Source organism: Lathamus discolor, chromosome 10 (assembly GCF_037157495.1).
Source record: "Lathamus discolor isolate bLatDis1 chromosome 10, bLatDis1.hap1, whole genome shotgun sequence".
NCBI classification, from domain to species: domain Eukaryota; kingdom Metazoa; phylum Chordata; class Aves; order Psittaciformes; family Psittacidae; genus Lathamus; species Lathamus discolor.
The window spans coordinates 10,224,696-10,248,942 of NC_088893.1; the positions used below are offsets into that span (position 1 = coordinate 10,224,696).

At 55.0% G+C, this 24,247-nt stretch overlaps 1 protein-coding gene across 3 annotated transcripts in view; it reads right to left on the reverse strand.

Moving 5' to 3' along the window:
* The window catches only part of ABLIM3 (actin binding LIM protein family member 3), a 50,648-nt gene that overhangs the window by 25,278 nt on the left and 1,123 nt on the right, over nucleotides 1–24,247 (reverse strand). The window lies entirely within an intron of this gene.

Genomic DNA, 24,247 nt, shown 5'->3' on the forward strand with positions numbered 1-24,247 from the left:
CTGACCTTTCCCTTAAGGAAAAGCCAGAAATGTCACACGGTTCCTTACCCAATATTTATGGTTTTAAACTGGGGCAGGTTGGGTGCTTCCAATAAAGGCATGGGCTGAGGGCAGGTACCATGGCTCTGCTGCGGGACAGTTTGAGCTTGGAGTGGCTCCAGCTGCTTCTCCTGATGTTTGCATTGCATCTGTTGCTGTCCCCACATGTGCAGCACAGCAGTGGGCTGTGATGGGTACTGGCAGGGAGTGAGGCAGTGTGGCTGGGAGCAATGGGGACCACCCTCATTACGCAGACCAGGCACTGAGGTATGTCCAAGCCATGAGGAAACAGTCCCATTAACCAGCACTGAGCATCGTGCAGGCAGGATTACAAGCCCCTGGCAAGTCCATGCCAGCCTCTCCTCTGCCATCGCAGCTCCTAAGCAGAGCCGTCTGCGACTTACAGCTAAAACCCCTCCACCGAGCCACAGCTCCTAATCGAGCCCTTGGCTTCCCTAATTAGATCATAACCAATTACCGCTTCCACCTGCTTCATGCTGTCCCCCTGCCCCTCACTGCTGTCACTCCTGCACCACATCACCTTCCCTGGCGTGACACAGGACACAGACAAAGCGTGGGTGCCGCGAGGATGGCAGCCACTGGAGCTGAGCAGCAGAGCCAGTGCGGGAGAGGCTGCAGCAGCAGGACAGCGCTGGGATGGGGATGCTGGGGTGGGGATGCTGGGGTAGGGATGCATCTGGCATCACACGGGACAGGGAAGAGTCCTCTTTAGCTGGGTATCGCAGGGAAGACCTGAACGAGCATGGCTGGGTATCACAGAGAATAACTGCAGCTAATGTCTGTGCAAGCCCTTTCTGTGCAGAAATAGGTCAAGGGTGCAGGGCAGAGGTGCCAGCCCCATGCTCCCACCCTGCAGCACCCTCACTGCTCCCTATGTGCCACTGCCCTGCTCATCTATGCTCCACAACCTCTCCTAGGAGGGCTGGCAGCCAGAGAAACCCTGCATCAGACTCAAGGAGCTCAAATGCACCCTCGTCCTGCTCCGTCCCTGTATCCTGGTGCTCACTGTGGGTTTGAACCTTGCCTTGGGATGCTCAAAGGCTCAGGCCCTGCCTTGGTGGGATGACAGGAGGGAAGGCTGAGGGACAGGGCTGTGAGCACAGCACAGAGAGCTGACAGCACTGTGCTTTGCACCACATGGGCAGTGTCACCCATGCAGAGGGATGGAGGGGGCACAACCAGGCTCTCCTATTGCTTTGCTCCCCATGCTCCCAGCACCATCCTGGGAAGCAAAGCAGCCAGTGCTAGTGGGCTTCCCCCATGCTGGGGAGTTCCCCAGAGCTCATGTCAAGCTGGAACTGGTAGGAGGCAGCAAACTGTCACTGTCACACAGCCTCAAGTGGTGGCAGTTGCTGTGGTTGGCCAGCGGCGTGGGAAGGTGCTCAAATGGGTGCCAAAGCCTCGTGCTAACAGCAAAGGCATGGCAGAACCATGTGCTGGGGTGGGAGCTGGACCGTGGGAGGACACACACTGCTGCTGGTATGAAAGGAGATCAGAAAAACACAGGGAGAGAGAAAGGACAAGGGTAAAGAGGGAAGGAAAGAAGGAGGAGAGAAAGAGGCTAGAAGGCAGGAGGGGAAAAGCTGCAGCAGTGACCAGCGAGGGCCCTGCCCATGGAGCAGAGTTTGCTGCTGGCTGCGTTCATGGAAACTGTTCTCCCAGCGCGAGCACTGAGGAAGCAGTGATTGTCTCCCCGCGCTGACCCCGCTGCCGGCTGCTGCCCTGCCTGCCCGCAGGATGTTTGCTTCCCTGGAGCAGGCAGGGCTGCAACAGGGGAAACCCAAGACCCCGCTGCCAGCTGGGCTGCAGCAGTTGTACCTCCCCTGGTGCATCCAGGGCCCCGCGCGTCCCTGCTTTGCTGAAGGCAGTTGTGATCCTTACAGATTCTCGAGGAAGGAGCTGCTCTCTGAGCTCTTGCAGCTGCAGGCAGACGTGGAGACCTCAGCGCACAGCAGCGGGACAACGGGAAGCCTTGTGTAGTGCTCACAAACCTCCCCAGCCTGACAGCTACGCCCTGGGCTGGCGAGGCAGGGAGCACATTGTGCCGACAACCCCAGCCATCCTGCCTGGTAGCAGGCAGGGAGCACCACAAGGAACAGACCTGTGCATGGCATCCTCAGGGCTGCAGCAGTCATGCCCAGAGCACCATCCAGGAAACAGGTCCTTTTGCCACTCTCCAGGTAAAGGAGGACAAGCACCCTGCCACAGGCTAAAGGGCATTCCCAGCCCCACGCTGCTCTGTGCCATGGGGCGTGTGCCCGGAGCTGGGCTGCACCCCTCACTGCTGATGCTCTCACCCCAGCAGCAGCACCCAGTCCTGGCACTGGGGTATTTAACAGCAGAACCATCCTTTAGAGTTTAATCTTCACTCACCAGCCCCTGCTACTGAATAAAGGAAGAAGGGGAGGGCTTGAGGGGCACAAGCCTGTACTGCCATGCAATCACTGCAGCACAGGGCTGGCACCTCTCAAGAGCTGCAGTAACATCCTCCCTTTCCTGGGATGGCTGCACACGGACTAGAGAACAGTGAGGGACCAGGACTATGTCTGTGCACCCCTGTGTGTGGGAGCTTGAGGAGCACAGAGCTCAGGAGGGGGCTGGAGCAAGGCAGCAGGTCTTGGGGGTGTAACACTGGAAGGTAATGCATGTTAGGAGTTCAGTGTGTGCGGGTGAACACCTTGCTCTTGCAGCCACACATCTGCATGGCTGGCATGGTATCTATGTACGTGCCCTCTGCACCGTCTGCATCCCCCCATCGCCAGCAAGTGCTGCCAGGGTCTTTTTTCTCAGATAACACTTGTACAGCTTGTCATGGCAACAAGATCTCCTTGAACTGCAGTCACAGGCAGGATGCCTGGTGCTAGCGCATTTGCCTGTCTGCAGGCATCATGGAAGCCCCTTCCAGCAGAGCTCTGGGCTACACAGACCCCCAGACTGGGTGTGAGCAGGACCCCCAAGGCAGGGTGGATGCTGCCTCTCCATGCCAGGCCCAATCTGCTCCCTAAGTGGGATGCAGCCGAGACCTGGGTATTTTTTGCAATGATTAACAGACAGCACCAGGCAGTTCCTCCCATTTCATCTCTCTGAGCACCTGTGGGACACTCAGACCCCTGCCACCGTGCTCCCTTTGCTCAGACCCTTTGCACATGCTCCTTTCCCAGCAGCAATTTGCAGGAGGGATGGAAGGCCTGGGAGATGTGGGAGAAGGAAGGCTGTGCATCCAGCATCCCCCTCACAGGCAGGGCAAGGGTTGGGGCTGCTCCTTCCACAGTCAGCCTCCTGCACACAGTGCTCAGAGCTACAGGCAAAATCCTCTTGGAATTGCCCGCCAGCACTGCCCTCCATAAGCAATAATGTTCTCATCGCACCATGCAGCATCACACCCAGAGTGCCTGTCCCATAGGGACCTCAGGCTGCATCTTAGAGCTGACACCGCGTGTTGCAAATAACCACATAGGGCAGAGATGGGGAGTTCAGCCCCTGCAGTGGCTCATGGAAAAGAGATCCCGCAGCACCTGGTGCACCATATCTGCACTGAGGCTGACCGTGCCGCAGCTGCATGTTCATCTCAACGGCGTGCCCAGTCTCACAGGCAGGCATAGTGTTTCCACCCAGCGCGGGGCTGGAGATGTAGCACTCAACAGGGAACCGCAGGCTCTAGGAATTGCAATAAATCTCCAAAAGGCAAAGCTCGAATTTCACAGCTCCCATTTAATTCCCCTCCCTATTATCCCTGAGAATATTTTCAGCAGTTCTTGGTGTCTCGGGGACAGGAAGAGAAAAGGTAGATTGCATTTTAATTAATGGCTGAAATGCATGGCTGCCCAGGGCAGGAGCTGCGGTGAGCCCGGAGCAAGGAGTGATGCTGAAACAGAAGGGGACAGCATGGCAATTCCAGGAGCCAGAGTCCTGGGTCCTGCTCTGAGGTGGCTCCATCGGGACAGCCGTGAGCATCCTCCTCTGCCCACTCCCCAGCAGGAGCAAGGATGCTCCTCACCTCTGCAAGCCAGGCAGCTACTTTCCTTCTTTCTCTTAAAACCATTGCAAGGACATTAGCTATTCACAGCCCTGGAGCTCTGACACAAGATCTGGGTCCTGAAGGAGTCCCAAAACAGCCCGGTGAAGGGGAAGCTTCCCCATAGTGAAGCTGGGAAGCAGCAGACACCGCATGGCCAGCCCTGGCTGTAATGCCCAGAGGTGGCTGAGGCTTTTGGTTGCCAGAGCACAGGTTCAGTGGGGCACCAGCAAGGACCATTGCAGTGCCAAGCATACTTCTGAGGTGAGCAGGATCACTCCCTGGTGATGCAGCTCCCCAGTATTTGCCTGTCCAAATGCTATCCAGATCCACTGTAGTGCTATGAAGTCATCAGCGACCTGGGACTAGCAGTGTTGGGAAGTGAGATGCTTCCTGCAGCATGTGGGATAAGCACCTCCATCCCCTAATGACTACAAGGTGAACTGTGCTGCCAGCTCTGCTGGGTCTCCCTACAAGTGCAGCCTGGTCAGGAAAGCAGCCCGGCTGGCACAGGTATCAAGTGCAGCAGGGGCTGAGGGGACCACATCAGAGCTGCTCCAGCCCCACAAGCAAGCCTGCAGGGCCCTGGGGCATCACTCTAGGACCAGATCCCAGTTCCACTGAGCTCCGCACAGCCACACTGAGGTCCCAGGCACAAGAGGCACTTTCAGCCCAAGCTTGGGTCGTGGTTTTGGTGCATGGTGTAGGGCTGGGGAGCTGTGTGGAGCTGCCTGGGAGTGCAGACAACTATTGATTTGCTTTGCTTTCAAGAAAAACAGAGCAGTGAAGCCATGGGGGAGAGCATGCGAGGGGCATGTGTGCGTGAGCTGAAGGAGAGATGGAGGATGCAGATAGCAAGCAGGCATCCCCAGGGGATGAACCCAGAGCATACGCACTGCCCAGAGCTCTTCTCTCTCACCTCAGGAGATGATGACAGAGGCGTGCTACCAACACGGTGAACACATGCACTTGGATGCCCCAAGCAGACATCTGCATACCTGCGATCCGGTCCTTACTCAGATCAGCTAAGATGTTGGATCTGGGCCCAGAAAGCCAGAACAGGTCCTTCTTGAGGGATTGCCTCTTGATTCAGAGGGTCAGCCTCAATTTAGAAGGTCTGATGAAGCAATAAGCAGCAGGAGCAAAGCCCAGGGTGATGCAGGGATACCGGAGCCAGCAAGGAGCTGCGGAGAGCCCCTGGCTTCGTGCTGTGCATCCCAGCCCTGCACTGAGGGGGTCACAGCCCTTCAGACCCAGAGCCTCATGGCTCCTTCCAGGAGAGACAATACCAGGCTTCTACAGCACTGCACAAACTCCCCTTTTACACCAGTGACAAGGGACATGGTGAGAGCCAGCAAACACACTCCTGCCCTCTCGCAGCTCTCTGCAGCATCCCAGCCCCGACCCACAGCCAGAGGCATCCCCTGCCTGCCACACGCAGCCGGGGCTGCTCCTGCCGACAGCGCTTGCCACCGCTCCCACCAGCCGCTGCCTCGCCAGCAGATGCGCAGCACTCTCCGAGATCAGCATTTTGAGCTGCAGAAAGGTTTATTTGAGGCAGGCGAGGAGGGATCCCTGCTGAGAGGCTGAAGATGGGATTTCATCCTTACATCTGGTTCAGCTTAATAAGAGTCTTGCCCGAGCTGTTACAGATACAACTAAATTGTGTATGAGCGAGGGCGTGCGAGGCAGATGAGTGCATCCTGCACACAGACACATCACACATCCACGGCTTGAGCACTGCCTGCGGCCCAAAGCAAGGCTGGGGACTACCCTGGGACAGGGAGCTGGGCGAGCACAAACCCAACCTGAGCAGTCACAGAGATACATGGCTGCTCCTGGTGGCCCTCTCAGATCCAGGTGCAGGACAGCCACCTCAGGCCACATTCCATGGAGGACACCTCTGTAGCAGCCTCCTGCCTTGCTGCTGGACCCTGCCATCCCCAGTGCATGTGTGCCCCACGGGGTGACACAGCCTCAGCCCTGAATCTCCACTGCAGTGAGATGCTGCAGAGCAAATACAAAAGCTTTCTCTACATCCCCTCCTCCAGCATCCTGTGGCATTCCCCTCCCTCAGTACACATGGCCACTGCATCCCACACATCCTCCACGTGTGGGGTCAAACCAGGACTGCCACCCCCAGCAGGAGCTTTGGGCCACTCCAGCCTCTCCCGTTGCTCCCCTGGGGTGATGCTGGCTGGGGAAGGGACCTGGGTGGTCTCAAGGGAGGCAGCCAGGCACTGGCCAGAGCCCATCTCCTCCCCCAGATCTTATTCATGATGCGTGACAAGTGGGTGAGCTACAAACAGCTCACACAGCGAGAACACAGGGAGAGCACGCCTTGGCTGGGGGCTGGACCCAGCCCCAGCCCACACGATGCTATTTCCTGCTCTAACCAGGCTGGACAGCTTTCAAGGGTCCATGCAAGAGGATGCCTTTGGGTCCTGGAGTCAAGGGGTGCCAGATGTGCACGGCAGAAGAGACTAAACTTGAGGTCCCGGCCAGGAGATGAAAACCATTAGCTCATCATTTTGCCGAGGCCAGATTCCCTGCTCAATAGAGTCTGTGTTCAGTGCTGGGATGCAGGCAGCGCTGCGTAGGAGCACAGGGGGACTCTCTCCTCCCTGCCAAAGCCCACCCGTGGCCAGCAGCCAGGGATGCAGCAGCCTGGGTGAGCTTCAGCAGGAGGGATCCATCCCAACCAACAAAACCACCCCCAAACCAACAAAAACCCCCAAAACCAAAAGCAGCAACGGGGCTTTCTGAGGAAAGGAGAGGGCAAAGGAGCTGTCAGATGGGCTCCGACACGGTGGCTTCTCCCGCTGGGCCTTGGAGGGGGCTGTGGAGTCAGTGCCAGGGTGTCCGGGACTGGAGCTGACACAATGGAAACACTGAGGCTCGCTCCTCACACGCACACAAGCGCGCTGGAGACAGCCGGGACAGAAAGGAGCTTATTCCTGGCTGAGGCATGGCAGGATTTTCTGTTTGCTGCTGTGTTTTGTATTTGCGGCTTCCCGTATGGAAATGCTTTTTCCCTTTAACCTCCACCCACAAGCCCAATGGATTTCGTTGCAGTTTTCAAAACTTATGGTACATGCATCAATAACATAAAGGATGCTATATTTAAAATGTTACAAAGCAAGCCAGGAGCCAGCATTTTTAAACTAGGGCAGTGTCTGGAGAGTGAAAAATGTGGGGATTTAGGATTTTCTATGCCAGATCAGAGAAACAGCCCTGTTAGAAGAGATGGAGCCAGGCTGGCAACCCGCCACCTTGCAGCAGACTGTTGCTTGCATAGCCCGGTATCTACTTCTGGAGAGGATCCATGGGGTCAGCCTGCACCCAGCGCAGTGCTGCTGAGCCCAGCACCTCTCTGGCCCCATCACTCCATCCAGCCGATACTTGGCAAGGTGGTCTGTGTGTGATGCTCTACAAAGACAGCCCAAACCATAATGCACTGAGCTAATTTCTTTCTGGTTTCTTCTGCAATCAGTTGATTCCCTGATGGGCTGAATACCTCCTGTATTACTCCACTAATCACTCTGCGCATAGCATCATTTATCTGGCCAATACGAGCACTGCAAGGAAGAGGAATTCTTGCCTTTTGCAGGCAGAGGTTAGAAGACCAGAGGACGACTCCATGCCACTGGAGCTTGTTCTCCTATTCTACAGAGTGCAGTGCACTCACTTGTTTTATTTTAAACCACATTCATGTTAGCATTGTAACTCCAACCTGAGAGACTGCGTCATCGCCAGGGAATGAGGGGTGTTGGATTTGCTATTTTTAACTCCTTCTACTCCAGGGAGGTATCTGAAATCAAATCTCCATCCAGAGACACTGTATAGATATTAATGCAATGAAATGGGAATTTGGACTGGAGGTGACAGCTGGCAAAGCAAGCCCCGGCGTCACAGAGGGGACAATCTCCCCATAAATAGGATGCATGGAAGGGGGATATGTTACAGAGCAGTCTCGATGCTATCAACGCGTGCTCAGAGGGACAGGAGGCTCAAGACCAGCCGACCCCAGCCAGGCCCATTCCAGGGGATGAATTACAGCTCGGGGCTGGGGGCAGGACACCATCAGGAGCTTCCCCAGCAGGCTCCAAATTCCTGTATCCACTCTGATATCCTGGGAAGGTGCTTTCTAAAACAACTGGGATCTCATCAGCTGTGCTCGTTGGAGGGGGGCAACACAGCCCAGGGCTGCAGCATGGAGAGCACTGCCACATCCCCTTGGAGCCCTGCTGAACCATCCTACTGCCTGCAAACACTGCTGGAAGACACAAAACAGACTCCTGCAGCCAACTCACACAGACCATCCCACAACAGGTCCCTGCAGCCAAGTACCACACAGCACAGAGGGTGTTTACTGCTTTTCTTAAGCTACTGTGATCCCGCTCTAATTCTGTTAAAGGTACCAAATGGAACCTTTAAGTGGCCATAAAAAGATTGGGCCCACCCCCTACGGAGCTCATCTGGCCATGCACAGGTGGCAGAGGGGAGCACAGCAGGCACCAGGGCTGTGCAGGCAGTGGGGTACAGCACCATGCCAGGGAGCCCTATGGCCCCCAGCAAGTTACAGGCACCGCAAGCACTGCAGGACAGGCAGACACTGACACACAGGCTCCTCAGGATGGTGTTAGGAAACACCTTGTGCTGGTTGTCATTGGCTCACCAGTCCCATCCTCAATGCCTATGTTAGGGTAAAACCCTGTGCAAGAGTGCATCTTGTACAAGTTATGAAGAGCACAGCCCCTGGGCACTGCAAGGGTCAACAGAAAGATGCCCCCGAGAGGATGCTCCCCTATTAGCAGCACCCTTGAGCATGATGGGCAGCCAGCCAACCACAGTGACAGTGGAGACAACCACATGTGAGGCTCCGAGCCACCCCGCAGAGATTAAAGGTGGGTTGAGAAGAAGGAACTTCCTCTGCAATGCAGGGATTCACTAAGGAGTCCCTGGGACAGAGTAGTCACAGGTCACCCCTGGTGCAGAGTCACTCTGGGGCTCTCGGCAGCTGAAGCCCTGCCCATGGCTGGCTCCTATCACACAGGTGTGCACTCACACAGGTATGCACAGCCAGCCACCACCACGGCCTGGCTTCCCCGCTCCTCCACCAGCAGCTGCCATGGGCTCCCGTCCATCCTCTGCCCTGGGAAAGGCAGATCCCACTCTATGCTCTGCCACAGCCCCAAGAGATCCTGCACGGGCTGCTGAGGTGCTCACCCAAAGCTGTTAGTGTTTAGCTTCTGCCGTGTGTCGGTTTCAGTTGGATGGAAACTGAGTTTCGATATTAAAAGACAGCAGTTTTTGTTCTCCTTGCCATCTGTATGTTTGTGTATTTCCTCTACCACAATAATTAGCAGGCTGGGCTCCAGCCAGGCTCAGGAGGAGATCTTCATAGAGACATCTTCCCAGCAATTCAAACAGCTTCATCGTTTCTTTTATGGCTCCCCTAGTGCAGCCCCCATCACCAAGGTCATCACAGCCCAAGCTGACGCTCTCGGCAAAGGCAGCACGGATGGAGGTACTGCACCCCAAACAGCATCAGTCCCTGTAGCTATGGGGCTCAGTACCCAAGAAGTGCACATGATGGATGAAACCCCACATCATGAAAGGCAGTGGGAGGCCTCCCACGCTCCTGCCAGGTCCCCCAGCATGGATCCGCATCACCAGCACCTCCAGAGCCCTGCCACAAGAAGCCCAGCCCTCCCTGGGGTGCACACTACTAATGTGGTCCCTACAACACACAGAGCCCAGCTGATGACTGGAATCAGCCAGTCACCTTCTCCCTGCGTGTCCCCAGTTCTTTCCCCGCCGACCCATCCACCAGCACTAAGGCTTGAAGTCGCTGCTGCTGGGCCAAGGGTGGTCAGGACTCAACCAAGCCCAGCAGGACCTCAGCTCCCACGCCAGGCCAGCGCTGTTGAAAGCCTCTGCATGGGTTTTGGCAATCACATCTCTCCTCCCTGCCCCTCCATGAGCACACCCGTGTGTGTGCCTTGGGCAAGCCGGGTTTCTCCTGGTGCAGTCTCCTACAGTTGCTTCTGCTGCCCTCACACAATCATTATGGTTGGAAGAGGCCTCTGGAGATCACCCAGTCCAACCCCCTGCCGAGGCAGGGCCACCACGAGCAGGTTACACAGGATCACATCCAGTGCATCCCTATAAGCCCCAGCACAGCCAACAGCCAGGGCAGGACCCTGCACAGCGACTGTGTTTGAGCAAAGCACTTGTGTTTGAGCAGCTCTAGCAGCAGGAAGCAGGGATGTGCTGGGATCTCCATGTGGGGCCACGGGAGAGAAGTGTTGCTGTTACTGCTCCGCCTTGGCAAACCATATTCTGGTTTCAGGCTGCCTGATAAACAGACTTCAGCTTGCACATACACAGACATCTGCCTGAGGCAAACAGCAGGACAGAAATGTACAAGCAAATTTGGCAACTTTATGTGAATTAAATGTGCATTTAATTAAGATTTATGGGGGGGCTGTGATAGCAATTGATTATCAAAATCAGATTATTTATGGGGGTTTAGCAACTATACAGGAGATTAATGTTGCTTCCAGAATAAATCCTCAGTAAATATATGTTTCCCCACTAATCAGCTAATAACATGTCATCCTAATTATCTCATGAAAGGGGCACAGCAGCTCTGACAAATACTCAAGAGATAACACTGTTGTCAGCACCAGAAGGCCACAAGCCACGCTCTGCCTCCAAGCCACACTCCACTTGTGTCCTCCAGCACCAGGCCACGGCCAGGGGATGCCTCCAAGTCCCCACTAGCAGCCTTAGTCCCAGGCAAAGGCTGGATCTGGGATCCAGACAATGCTTTGCCCAAAGACAAAGGGAGGTTTGCAAGCCCTGAGCCTGGCCAAGGCAAGGTCAAGTCACTGCAGTCATTGGCATGGTTACAGGTAATGATAATCGAAAGAAGAAGGAGCATGGCTCCTAGGATGGAAAAACGTGCATCTTTGCTCTTGTTCTTGGGAATAAGCCCATGTCCTGCAATGGGGAACAGCTCATATTTATACAATCTTATATTGCTCTGCTGGCAGGTTGTCTTGCACATTAAACCCAAAGGGACTGCTTGTGCTGCAGCAGCTCCTCCGTTTTCCTTAAGTAGCATTTGCACACTAAAAACCCCAACATTTATTGAAGATGAACAGTTCTGGCAGCAAGAGGAGAATGAAGCAGTGCCATGCAGCCAGCCCTGCCAGCTCCCCTCCCAGCCCCCTGCACAAGCTGCTGCACAACCCCATCCTGACCTGGTGAGGCCACCCCATGTCCTGATCCATCGTCTCCCCAGACCCCAGGATGTGTCACAGGGATGGTCCCAGGGACCCCCATCCCTGGGAGGAGGTGGCACCTGGACACTGTGATCATGGCCAGGGCAAGTGCAGGACCACTAGTCTGGGATGCAGAGAGATGCTCTGGCAGTCGCCATGGCAACCCCGATACACAGCAGAGTGAACAAAGCTGACAGAGAAACAGAGAAAAAGGAAAGTGGTGGACAAAAAAAGAAGGAAAGGGAAACAGTTTAAAGTCATAGGGTAAAGGCTAGGGGCAGGAGGGAGTGATGGGATGGGGAAGTACGGGTGTTATGGAAGAAAGCTGCCTTGAGGGTGCCAACCTTGAGATGACCTTCAGCAAGGTGACCCAGGGTGTGCACTGAGTGCACCACCGAGATGCTGTCTGTTGGCACTGCTGTGACAGCCCCAGCAAAGGTCCCTCCAGGACACAGTGGGCACCTCCATGGCTGGTTGTGAAAGGACCCTGGAAGCAGTAGGGGCAAAGTACACTTTGTGGCATGGCTTGGGGCTCACCTGAACCCCTGACCCAAGGTCAGGGTAAGAGGCTGAGGCCAAACCACTAAAATTCACTGTTGTAAGCCCTTGAACTGTGAGAACACAAGGTGCATCCACTGCCAAAGCATGTTCCATTCTTGCTTCCCTGTCCCACTTCATTAAGGCAGAGAACTGAAAAACAGACATCAGGGTTTGGGTCAGAAAACAGCAACTACAGCCTCTCTCAGCTGGAATGGAAAAATAACATCCCACTTTGGCTGGTTTTTTCTAATGAAATAACAAATCCTCAGAGGGAAGCTCCCCCCTGCTGAGTCGCCCTCTCGATAGCTGAATAGTAAACACAGAAACAGCCTCTTGCAGCAGACAGAGAGTGGTGCCTCAGCCCACAGGTCATGGGGATGAGAGCAGGGTACATGGGGAGCAGGAGGTGGTCAGCTGGGCTGGTTGTACATGGGAACCTGACGGCAACAGGAGGAAAACTGAGAAAACTCCTGGGAAAAGCACTGGGTGGAACAGCTCAGCCATTTTAGCAAAGGGAAGGTGAAGGAACTACAAGGTATTTAGCAGAAATGCTACAGGACGAGCTGGAGCAGGGCAGCAGGCAACGGGCACCTGTGGGAGAGGACCCCTGTCCCCCCTGCAGCACAGGCCGTAAAGCAAACCCTGGCACCAGTGCTCATACAGTACAACACTCTCAGGGAGCTTAATCATCTCCCCAGCCACATCCTGAGCCCAGGATGGAAGAACATGGGGCAGCCCTGTAATGGGGCCAGCAAGTGACAAGCAGGGCTCGGAGCTGGGCAAGGACAAACCAGGCTGGGGACACGGCAGGACAAGGCACAGCCAGAACAATAAACTTACGAGCAGACAAGGGGTTTGGGCACAGACATAATCCTGTCCCTTCCTCCTCCCCGCAGTCTGCTCTGCTCAGCTCCTGCATACACCCAGAAACCCCACTTCAAACAGAGGGGCTGCAGCGCGGGAAGCGGCAGGCAGGCAGACGCAGCTGTCTCCTGCTAAAAGCCTTTGGAGCCAGGGGAAGAACAGCCTTCAACCATCAGGCCGCAGGCAAACAGCCAAGCCCTGGCATCACGTCCTGCTGCCCAGCTCCTGACATGGACCAGCCACAGAGATTCAACCTCCCTCCCAGACAGGGTGGGTTCAGCCCTCCCCATCCCACCTCTCTGCTATGTATACACGTAAGTAAATCCATCTGTGTACAGTAAGCATCAGAGATCCTCTTAACCCTTCACGCTCTCCGCTCTGGAGACAGGGCTAAGCGCTGCTGCCCTGTGCTGTAGGCACAGGAACTGGGGCATTCTCCACTAACAAACCCAGTCGCGCAGCAAAACTCACCCGCGCCGAGGTCACGGCTCCCTTCCCACCGAGATGTCCCTCCCAGGCTGAACCGATGGTCTGTCCCCAACAGCCTCGGAAAACCACAGCTCCCAGCTCCTCATTAGCGACAATTAACAGGCACCCAGCAGGCCCAGCAGAGCTGGCACTTTCCAGAGGGAACAAGTCCCCTTTCAACAGGGAAAATGAACATGTGCTTTGTTGCGCACGCTTTTGGCTTAAATGAGCCAAAACCTTCCTGCCAAGGAACAGAATTATGTCCCAGACCAGACCCTTTGTGCCACCTTTGACCAACCAAGCGAGGACTGAAGGCCAGGGCAGCCGCAGATGACCTCTGTTGGCAGGCCCTTGCTCTGCCACATGCCGCAGGATGCTCCCACAGCAGCCCAGACAAGGCAGGAGCAGGGGCTGGGGGTATCCCTGCCTTGAGGACGGCCATGGGCACTCATGGGCTGTGCTGCTGGCTCAGAACCACCTCCTGCTCCTCCAGGAGTTATTTCAGACCAGTGAGAAACTTCTTGGAGCCAAGAGAAGCCAACCAGGGTAAGAGGCACCTCTTCACCCTCCCCAGGTGAGGGGCTGCCCCAGGGTTTGGCAAAGGAGGTGGGTAGAGACCTCAGCACCCACAGAGGGTGGCTGCACTTCGACTCCCACGCTACAGCATTAAAGCAAGCTGTGGGCTTGAGACATACAGCGAGATCAGCGCATTATGAGTGGTAACTCCCTGCATGAGGCCAGTGCAAGGACCAGGCAGCACACACTCTCCAGCATCACCATTGCCCAGCCTGGAGCTGGGCAGGGATAACCCATCCCCAGCCGCTGCTTCCCTGGGTATTTGCCTAGCTTATGAGGAAGGGAAAAAAAAAAAAGACAAGCAAGCAAGAGGGAGACAGCCTGGATGTGACAGGCTGGCAAGTCTGACAGAGGAGTCTTGTTAGCAGTGCTTTCTCCCTGCAGTTCGAGCGGGGGCAAAGCCAAGGAATGATTCCCAGCAGCCTGCACCAAACAAGCCCAGCTGCACCGAGCTTTCAATTGCTCTGGCAGAGCAGGGGTGGGCAGCACCAGTGAGGGGTCTGGGAGGACAGAGCAGCACCAGCAGCATCTCACAGGGTGCGAAACCGCCACTGCCCCTCCAGCCACCCTTCCTCCAGCAGGAGGGGTGCATCTGACCCTGCGCACTGTGCCTGCCGGGGGCTGAGCTTGGGGTGTTTCACCCTGAGGCTGCGATGCCCTGATGACAGCACATCCTGCCTTGTGCCACTGAGTATTTGGGACCTCTGGGCCAGCTTGGGTGCAAGCCTGCAGCTCAGCTGAGAACCGGGGATGTGGGGATCAGCAATGGCCATAGCAGAACTCCACCAGTTCTCCAGGGGAAGGAGAGGAAGGATCTGGCAGGTCTCTAAGCTGACTAAGAGCTCTGAGTGCCCAGTGGCTCTGCTGTACCAAGCACAAGCCAAAGCAATTAGCATTTCTTGGAGACGCTCTGTGTAATCTTCCCTGAGTGATGGGGAGAGCTGCCACAAGCACAGGGGAGGGCCTGGAGCCACTTTCCGGGACCAGGAAGATGCTGTGCTGGCAGTGACACAAGGCAGAGCAGGGCTGTCCTGCTGAAGGGACCTCCTGCCAGCAGCCCTGCTACCACTACTCCAGCCAGGCGCTGGGGAACTGCATCCTCATCCAGCCACAGCCCCATCACCAGATCCTGCCCCCAGGTGCTGCAAGCTGTCAGGCAGCAGGAAGCCAGAAGCCAGAGCAGAGAGGCAGCTCTCAGCATCCTTCCTGGAGCACAGCCCAGGTGGGGAAAGGCCACCTTGGGAAAAGCCAGGGCCAGGACCAACCTCATCCATCAGCTCCCAGGCAGAGTTGTCAGCCAGAGCCCAGAGGCAGGAATGGAGCACAGATGAGCCTGGAGCTGTTTGGGGAATCACGCAATAGCAGAAGCAGCCAGCCCAGCCCAGGCATCCAAGAGTCAGGGATTATTTTTAACGGCTACTTGTAGAACACAGCGAGCGCCCACAGGAGAGACAGACAGAGCTGATGCTCGCCCCATCCCTCTCCCCACACGTGCAAGAAGCATATCTCACAGCCAGGCTTTTTATAGGGTTCCCCATTCCCGCTGGGCACGCAGCTCAGTATGACCACACCACCCCCTCCCTCAGTAATCACTCACATGCCGTTCACTAAAGTCTTTCCATTCCCTCTCGAGCTGTTTCCTCTCCTCTCCTTATTAGGGATCCACCTACCTATCCATCTTCTCATTCTCTCTCCCCCTGTGGCTATTTTTAAAATGCCATAAAAGCTTTCAACTGGTAGCATCCTCAGGGATGCAAGGGATTTTATATGTAACCCATCACAAGCAGTCATCACCACATAACTCACTATGCAGGCAGTGACTTTCCTTTTCTCAGAAGCAGGGGAAGGGAGAACATCCACGCTCATCCTCAGCTCTCCCTGGCCAGCACTGTCAGGCATCTCCCATCCCAAAGGGGAAGGATCAGGTCCAACCCACTCCTCTCCCAGGGTGGCAACTGGGACAGATGGTGGGACAATGGTGCAAGTCCCCTCAAGTAGCATCTGTGGGTGTATGAAGGGATGGGTTTGCTTACTGAATAAAAGGCTGTGAGCTGGGCATCATCCCCTTTCGTGCCTTAGCATCCGCCACCAGATGAAGGAGGGCTTCCTTGCTGAGAAGATGGCTGTGTTTCAATTTGTATGCCCACGGCTCACGTAAGCTGCTTGGCTCCCACATTGGCGGAAGGTCAAGGGGTGGGGGATATGTTGGTGCTGTCGGCAAAACTCCCTCCAAAGACACAGCTTACCCCAAGAACCGCATCTCTGCCAACAGCCGGAATAAATAGAGGACCATGATTTTCCTGATCAACCCCAACCTCCAACACAGCTTGGATGGAGTGAGGAAGCACTCAAGAGCTGCACAGGTGCCGCACCAGCACCACAAACCCCACTTTTCTCTCCCTGACCTGGTTATTCCCTATGGAACAGCTGCCTTCCCCTTCCCTACCAAAGCTCTGCCCAGAGACTGACACACACACCAGACACCTCCTTGCCCTGCCTCATCCATGCCAGCACCCGGGCACGGCTCGGCCAGAGCCGAGGGCAAAGCTGCTGAAGCTCTACCGCAGGAGGAAGGTTTCCCATGCAAGCTGTGTCAGTGCCGCTGCCAGCGAGGTGCGGGCACGCCTGACCCAGCCACAGGACGCCAGCCTCGGCGGCTGCCAGACGGGATTAAGCTGTGCATAACCTGAGCGGTGTCCCGTGGTGTGCTAATGCGATGACACGCTCCGTGCCACCGGCCGCAGCCCTCCTGACCAAGTGCGAGGTGTGCCTGCAACACAGGCAGGTCTGCGGGAGCCCGGACGCGCTCACATCGCTCCCAGACGATGCTTGGGTGACGCGGCTATTTATAGCAGGAGGAGGTTAGGGGCAGCTCATCTTACCTTGCTCCACCTTCTTCATCCTCCGAGCACTGCGAGCTGATGCAGCGGGTGCCGAGGGGGCAGCGGGGCGATGGGGAAGGACACCCCGCAGCCCCCGGCACAGCCGAGGCGGAGGGAGGGGTTTGCAGGGACCAGCGCTGAGCCGTGATCTGAGCGCAGATGAGGGAGCGGGAAGCCTGTGCTCTATCACACTCTGAGGACTGCCGCGATATGAGCTGAGAGAGAGAAAATCCGGAGCAGAGCTGCCTGGTCAGATGGCAGGAGAAGCCGGCACTGCACGGCACACTGCCTGCCCAGTGCTGCCTGGACCTGGCTGCCACAGCCCCACACGGGATGCATATGAGCTGGGTGCTGAGAGCAAGTGGGGTCTGCACCACCTCCAGAGGAGCTCTGGGACCTCTGCCTGCTCTAGTCCTCATTTCTTCAGGCTAGGCAAGGAGAGCCTTTCCATACCTGTGCTGTACTGAGCACCTGAGCATCGATCTCCAGCTTGCAGGGCAAGCACAAACCATAGGGACCTGCTGCAGGTCCTTCCTGGCAGACCACAGACCTGTTGGCCCAGGTAGTCACACACAGGCACCTTGGCTGACGCAGACCTTGCAACCACACTGAGAAAGCTGCTCACCACCCAGCCGGGCACCGCTGCAGCCAAGCCAGCCAGAGGTTATTTTACAGGGGAAGAGCACGCTGATTCAGAGCAGCAGGAGACAGGCAGGGCAGCAGCAGCCGATGGACAAGCCCTGATCCAGCCCTGCCTCATGGCCAAGGCAAGGAAACCCCTTCCTTTGGAGAAGGGCTGCTGGGAGAGGCAGCTCACACGGCTTGGATGGCCTGCAGCTCCTGACGTGAAGCAGAAATGGGTTTCACACAGAGCTTCCTTCCCTATTCCTGCTCCTCTGAGGATTTCGGCAGGGAAAAGTCCTTTATTAGGAGTAAAACACTGGGACACTCCCTGCTTCCACTGAGAATCCAGGCTGGGGAGCAGCTGACTGGGAGATCCCATCACAGCACCCAACATGTCCCAGCAAGTGCCGCTGAGCCGCGGAACAACCCACCCGGTCCCTCAGCTGCCTTAAAATAGCTCCACAAGCAAGGGCCCCTGGGCTGGGCAGTGCTGCTGGGACACTGCAGCGTGCAGGGGTCCCATGGGGATGGATGCCAGGAGAAAAGCAGGAAGATCCTCACCCAGATTTAGGTAGTACAAAGCACAGATGCTGGGAAGAACGGGCAGGGCCTTGCAATGTGCCTTCTCAAGCAAGATGCTGCAAGTGCATTTGTGTGGGGTGCTGAACTGCAGAGCCTGGCACATGCACGTTGGGAGCTCACAGTTTGGGTTCTGGTCTAGGTCTCATCCAGCTTGGCTCATGCAGCCTGGCTGCATGTATCTGAGGAAGTAACGTACTTCACCACTGTGAGAACAGGTCAAACCCTGAAGCTTCAGTTCAGATTGCAGTGGATTCAAGCTGGGCTGAGGAAGGGCTCTGGGTTGACATTGTACTAGAAAAGCCTTTCTTGCCCCACAGCAGTGCAATGTTCTCCAAAACATACCACTTGTTGCTAAGTAAGAACACAGAAGCCAACAGGACGGCTTCAAACCCTCAACTACATGCTCCCCTCTTAGGCTGTCCTCTTCCTTAGAGAAACATTCTTCCCAGTGACTTTCACAGTTGTTCAAGTCTCAAAACCAAAATGATTCAAAATGAAAGCAGAGTAAAACATCCATGAAGTGAAAAACAAGTGATGCTTGGGGCTCAGAGGACATTGCCAGTTTAGAAAGTGTAAGAAGAAAGGAAGGTCAGGCTGCATAAGGAAACCATAGCACCAGCTCCTTGTTGTTTCAGATCTTTGCCCCAGGCAGTGGTGAAAGCACACCAATTCCCAGCCCAGGGCTTATGGCCGGTACTGATAAAGCATTCAGAAGACTATACCCAAACTTAAAAACGCAGGTGTGAACTATAGCCCATCAAAAACCCAACCCACCATGGAATAAATGGGGACTGAGCAGTTTGCTGCACACTCCATCAGTTTGGTCCTGGTGAGTGGCAGATACCCCTTTTCTAGAAAAGAAGGCATGTCCATCAGGGCTGTGAATCAGTGCACTCAAGCTCTTCTATTTCCCCAGGGATTTCCTGAGCCTACAGATGCAAGGGACAGAGACAATGGGCACAGGAGGACTTTGGACAGGTAGGTGCCCCCCAAGAAAGAGCTACCTTCCTATCCTGCCACGTTTACCCTGAGCTGCTCACAAGCAAACTTCTTGGGTCTCGACTTGGGCTCTGCCTTCCCTATGCCTACTGTGGTCACTCCAAGCCCCCTTTCATCCTGCAAAGCTCTCTCCTTTCCCCATTGTTTCCCAACTGAGCCCTCGCCATCACCAGTCTACCCCCAGGATGCTTCCTGGAGGTGCTGCAGTGCTCACAACTGAGAAACGCTGATGTATTTGGTCTAAAAATACATAATTAGATGTTCCAACCACTTCATTACAGCACCATCAGGATGGGACTGCAGGGTCTGGCAGGAACTTGGTGGGTTTGCCTTCACTTCTGCACAGCTTTGCTGCAAAGGCAGCACAACTGACTCCTTGCTGATAACAGGACAGTCTGTCATCAGCCCAGCCTGCTGGCAATCACAAATACCATTATCTGGCTAAACTGATCATCACTTTGTCATCAGAAAACTTGCTATTTTATAAGAGGGCGGTAGGCCCTTGAATTAATTCAATTGCTTCAACTGACCTTACAGCATGCACTTCACTGGCCTGCAGTGACACTTTCCATGGCTTCTGCTCTTCGAAGTGCAAGCTGCCAAGATAGATGGCTTGCAGGAGAGCCTGAACAGAGCTTGGTGGGATGACAGAGTCTATCCACCCGCCCCAGGACAGGGAGAAGCTGCTGGGGCTCTGAACTTTCTGGCATCCAAGTGAATGGAATGGATGATTATCCCTTTGCTAGGCTGCCCAGGAGAACAGAGGGGACCTTTTCTATCAGGTTGTTTGTGGCAGCAGAGTGATAATTGAGGGGACCAAGATGTGGGTGGCAAGCCCAGAGGTCCCCTTGGTGCCCAAATCCTGCAGAACACAGGGCTAGAGCCCTCCATGGAGGAAGCATGGACCCTAGGTAATGCTCACAGCTGGGTTTGGAGAGAACATGCTAGGAAGGTAGCTTTTAATCTAATGATTAAGAGCATAACCCCCCAAGCCTGGTGTCACCCCACAAAAACCAGAGCCTCCTCACAGGGAAGACACTACCACCGCTCATCACACCAACACGCTGATCCCTTCGGGTTCACTACACTTCCGAACATAGAAGGAAAAACTCTCTTGTATCCGTATCCCTCCTCTCTTCGCTGTCCCACCTGCACCCACACCTTGAACAGAGCCTACTCCAGCCTTTCTGGAAGCTCTCCTTCTCCTCCATGAGATGCTGCAGAGAAAGAAGAGCTCTACTTGAAGACCTGCCTCTTTCCCCACTGCATGTGAAGAGCCTGTCCAGCAGCGATCAGGGGAGCAGGGGTGAGGACCATGAGTGCTTATCCAGAGCCCACCTCAAACCCCCAAGGACTAGGCAAAGCACCATAACCATAGTCAGCATCTCACTCTGCTGGGTCCTCCCTCACTGGAGATGTGCTTTGTCCTCCATTCACTTCCTGCCTGTGGCAGCCTGAGCATTGCAAAGATGAAATGGGAATCAGTGCTGACCCGGAACCATGAGTGCTATGACTGTAAAGGTTCATCTGTAGCATAAACCCCCAAGGCCTGGTGTCTCCCCACAAAAAACAGAGCCTCCTCACAGGGGAGACACTACCACTGCTCATCACACCAACAGGCTGATCCCTTTGGGTTCACTGCACTTCTGAACATAGGAGAAAAAAACCCCATGTCCTCCTCAGCTGGTCCCACCTCACTGGGTGGTGAGACGTGGTAAATCACCCTGCCTGGGGCAGAGCAGAGCTGGAGCTCCCAGAGATGTGCAGTACCATGTGATTCCTCTTTAATTACACAGGGACTTAATAGAGTTTGCTGGTAAACACCTTGTAACCACATGTGCCTAGAGATTACTGGGTAATTATGCTTAGTGGATCACCATGTAAGAGGGAGCATGATTTAGGAATGAAAAACAACCAAGCAAACATGCTGCATTCATCAGTATCTGTCATGATGCCTTCCTGATCAAATGCTTAACTGGCCAGCCTTTCCTCATGTCTTCTTCCCCAGCTTTCTGCAACTAGGGAAGCCTCAGAGCAGGAATTTGAGAGGACCAGGGGTTGGGATGGTCTGGAGCAACTTCCCACTTCACATACCAAGCAAGAGCTCTCCATGCTCCAACAGGCTATCAGCTGCTCAGATGGAACACAATGTGGGATACACGGTACCAGTTCCCCCCACCCTGAATTTGCTTATTACGGGGGCAGATTCTGGTCTTCCAGTACATGCTGGAGACAGAAAGGAGTCTGGAGAGCTCTAGTGTGTCAATCAGTTTCAATCTGAAATCAATCAGCCATTGCAACACTGGTCCAGAGCCTGCCAAACCTGCATCCCCCAGGAGCTGTGCAGGTCTCTGCTGAGACCAGGGTGACTATAACAACCAGGGACACCTTGCTCCTGACAAGACACATGCCAAGACCTGCAGGCAGCATCCCCTTCCACCCCAACAGAGCTGGACCAAAAGAGACAGTGTGCAACTGCCATTTCCCATGGCCCCTACTCACAGCCTGTACTCACTGCATGGACCCGCAGCACCCAAACCTGATGGTTACCTTCAAAACAGCAGAAGGAATTATTCACGCTTATTTCAGAGTTTTAAATCCTCATGGCAGATGACAGCTCCAACCCTTTGCCTTTTAATGAGCACAAACAGCAGCACTGGTCATGTTAAAATCCCTGCACCAGAACAATCTGAGGGAGAGGTTGAGCACAGAATGTAGGTGATTTCAGGCAGTGATCCTAAGGGATGTTCTCTCGGGCAAAGGTTTCTGCTACAGAATCCAGCTTCAATGGAGATGCAGAGCAGCGCTGATTGACCTGTTTATGAATGTATGAATCCATTTGCAACCAATTAGCAGTTCTTAGCAGAGTGGGAGGTATAAATACCAGCACCAATGTAAACATCAACACTGTGCCCTCCAAATGTTCACTGCACACCTGGGAGCACAGGAGGAGAAGCCACCTTCCCAAGCAGCACAACCCTTGCACCCTCAGGGCCACCTAGTCTCATCTGCAGCCTCAGGATATGAGTTTACACTCAAGATCAAAGGCCTTTTCCTCTTCACCTTAAAAGCACATTTCCATATGGCTTTGCCTTCCTGCATCACGGAGAGATGACAACATGGGTCCTCCAAGCCTGGGACCCATACCAGGGTGAAAAGCAAGCCTCTGTCCCTTCAACAAGGGCTGGCAAGACTCCTGTGTGATGTGCACAAAGCATGTCCAAAGATACAGCTATACAGCCCAGCAAATCCTGCACAAAGCGCCCCGGAGGCCTCACAGGTAGTTTTGCACAACCACATGGCTTGGGGCCAGCCATGGCCCTCAGCCACAGGTTTCCTGCCTCATGTCAGCCTCAGATGGGATAGGAGTGTTTTCTAAATGCACCAAGTGAAGTGGAAAGGAGCAGTGGGAATTCACAGATCAGATGGTGGCATTTCATCCTCAGCTGTGCATCTGATTTGTCAGCCCCAAAATCTTGGTCCTGCAGCCATAGATACACCTGCACACGATCAACCCATGCACAATCTGGCTGCATCATCCCTCCTCCTGCGTCTTCCTCTCTCCTCCCATCTGCACAGGTAGAGTGCTGTGCACCAGGGGCTGGAGTGCAGCGGAGCTGCTGGCTGGATCCCACCACATCTGAGCCATTGGTCACCGCAGGGAATGGGCAAAAGCCAGAACAAAAATCAGTGCCCAGAGCAGGAGAGCTGGCCATGCCTGGGAGGCAGAGCCACAAGCAGGGCAGCCACTGACCAACAAGTGGCACCGAGCTCCCCTAAGCCACTGGCCACTAGCAAAGGGATGCAAAAGCCACTGCAGGTCACCACCAGGTAGCATCAGCAGAGTGAAACAGAGATAACACAGATGGCAATGGCACAAGGCTTCTGAGCTCATTTTTTGCCTCCCAGGCACACAAACCTGAGGGATACAGGCTGGGTAAGGATTTGCAGAGCTGGGTGAGGCGGCAGTGAGGAGACAGCTCTTGGCAACATTCACACCAGTCACAGAACATGCTGATGGGAGAGACGGCACCCCATGCCTTGCTCACAGAACCAGCTAGGAGATCGTGGCTTAGCTAAGAACAGACATGAGCCAGCATTTGGGTACAGCAAGTCCTGGTTTGAACCCATCAGCTACTGGGAAAAAGTCTGGAGGCACAAAAGCGCAGAGCCCACTGCCTTCCAGGCAGTGCACAGCCCTCATACCACCTGTGGTCCCAAATGGATCTTAAGCAATCCGTAAGTGATCAACAGCACAGGAAGTGGTCAGCAGATGTTACAGAGTCCCCAAACCTTTACTAAAACTCCTGGCTACTTAGAAGTAATGGCAATATTTAGGCAAAGATGGCAAAGGCATCCAAAGGGCTGAGCAAGAGCCATGGTGGCAGCAAATCCAGAAGCTGAGGCACAGCAGTGATGTACCCAGGGTCACAGAGCAAGGCAGTGGCAGGAAGAGAAGCACCACCCAAGAGACACCCAGCCCTGTGCTTGCTGCATAGCCGGTGGCCTCCTCCCGTGAGTCATGTCACAGCAACAGGCAGGCAGCATATTTGGGTTTGCTGGCACCTCTCTGCATGTGGGGGAGGACTCAGCGAGGGAGCTCTGCTGCACAATCAGATAGTTATAACACACCAGTGCCATAAACAGCCCTTATCACTATCAGCAGCCAAGCTGGCTATTAAGGCTGGAAAGGAATCCCAAAAGGAACCAACGTGCATTTGTTAAAATTGGCTTAGAGGAAGCTTAACTGTCCCACCTGACCACTGTGGTCACTGACCCCAGCGAGCACATCCCAGCCCTCCACACCGCGCCACAGCTCATTGCCCAGAGAGGCAGAGGAGCAGCCTTTGTTATCAGCACCCAGCAGGCGCAGAATCAGTCCCTATTGTTCCCTACCCGGGCACCACCAATCCCGCTCCCCCGGGATGGAGGCTCGCTCCTGGTCCCAGGCGTGGCTGAAGCAGAGGGCACCTGGAAAGTTTTCTCGGCTCTGACACAGCCCAACAGAGCTGGAATCACCTGTTCTGTTGCCTTGCAGCATGCCAAGGCATTTTTCACGGTGTTTTGCTTGGGAACCACCCCAAGCCTTCGGATTGAGAAACCTCAACAGCCAATGCAATGGAGAAGTCACTGCTCCTGCTGCTCTCTGCCTGGGGGAGTCCTCCTGTCTTCATATAGCCTCTAGGGCCCACGGGAAGGGAGGACGTCTTCCTCAGGCAGGTTATCCCAGGAGGACGACCCTCAGGTGGTCATCAGCATCGACACCTTTGGCTGGGGGCTCACTGGTTTTAAAGGAATAGCTCAAAGCTGTGCTAGTGAGGTGGGTACCACTGCCACACATCGCA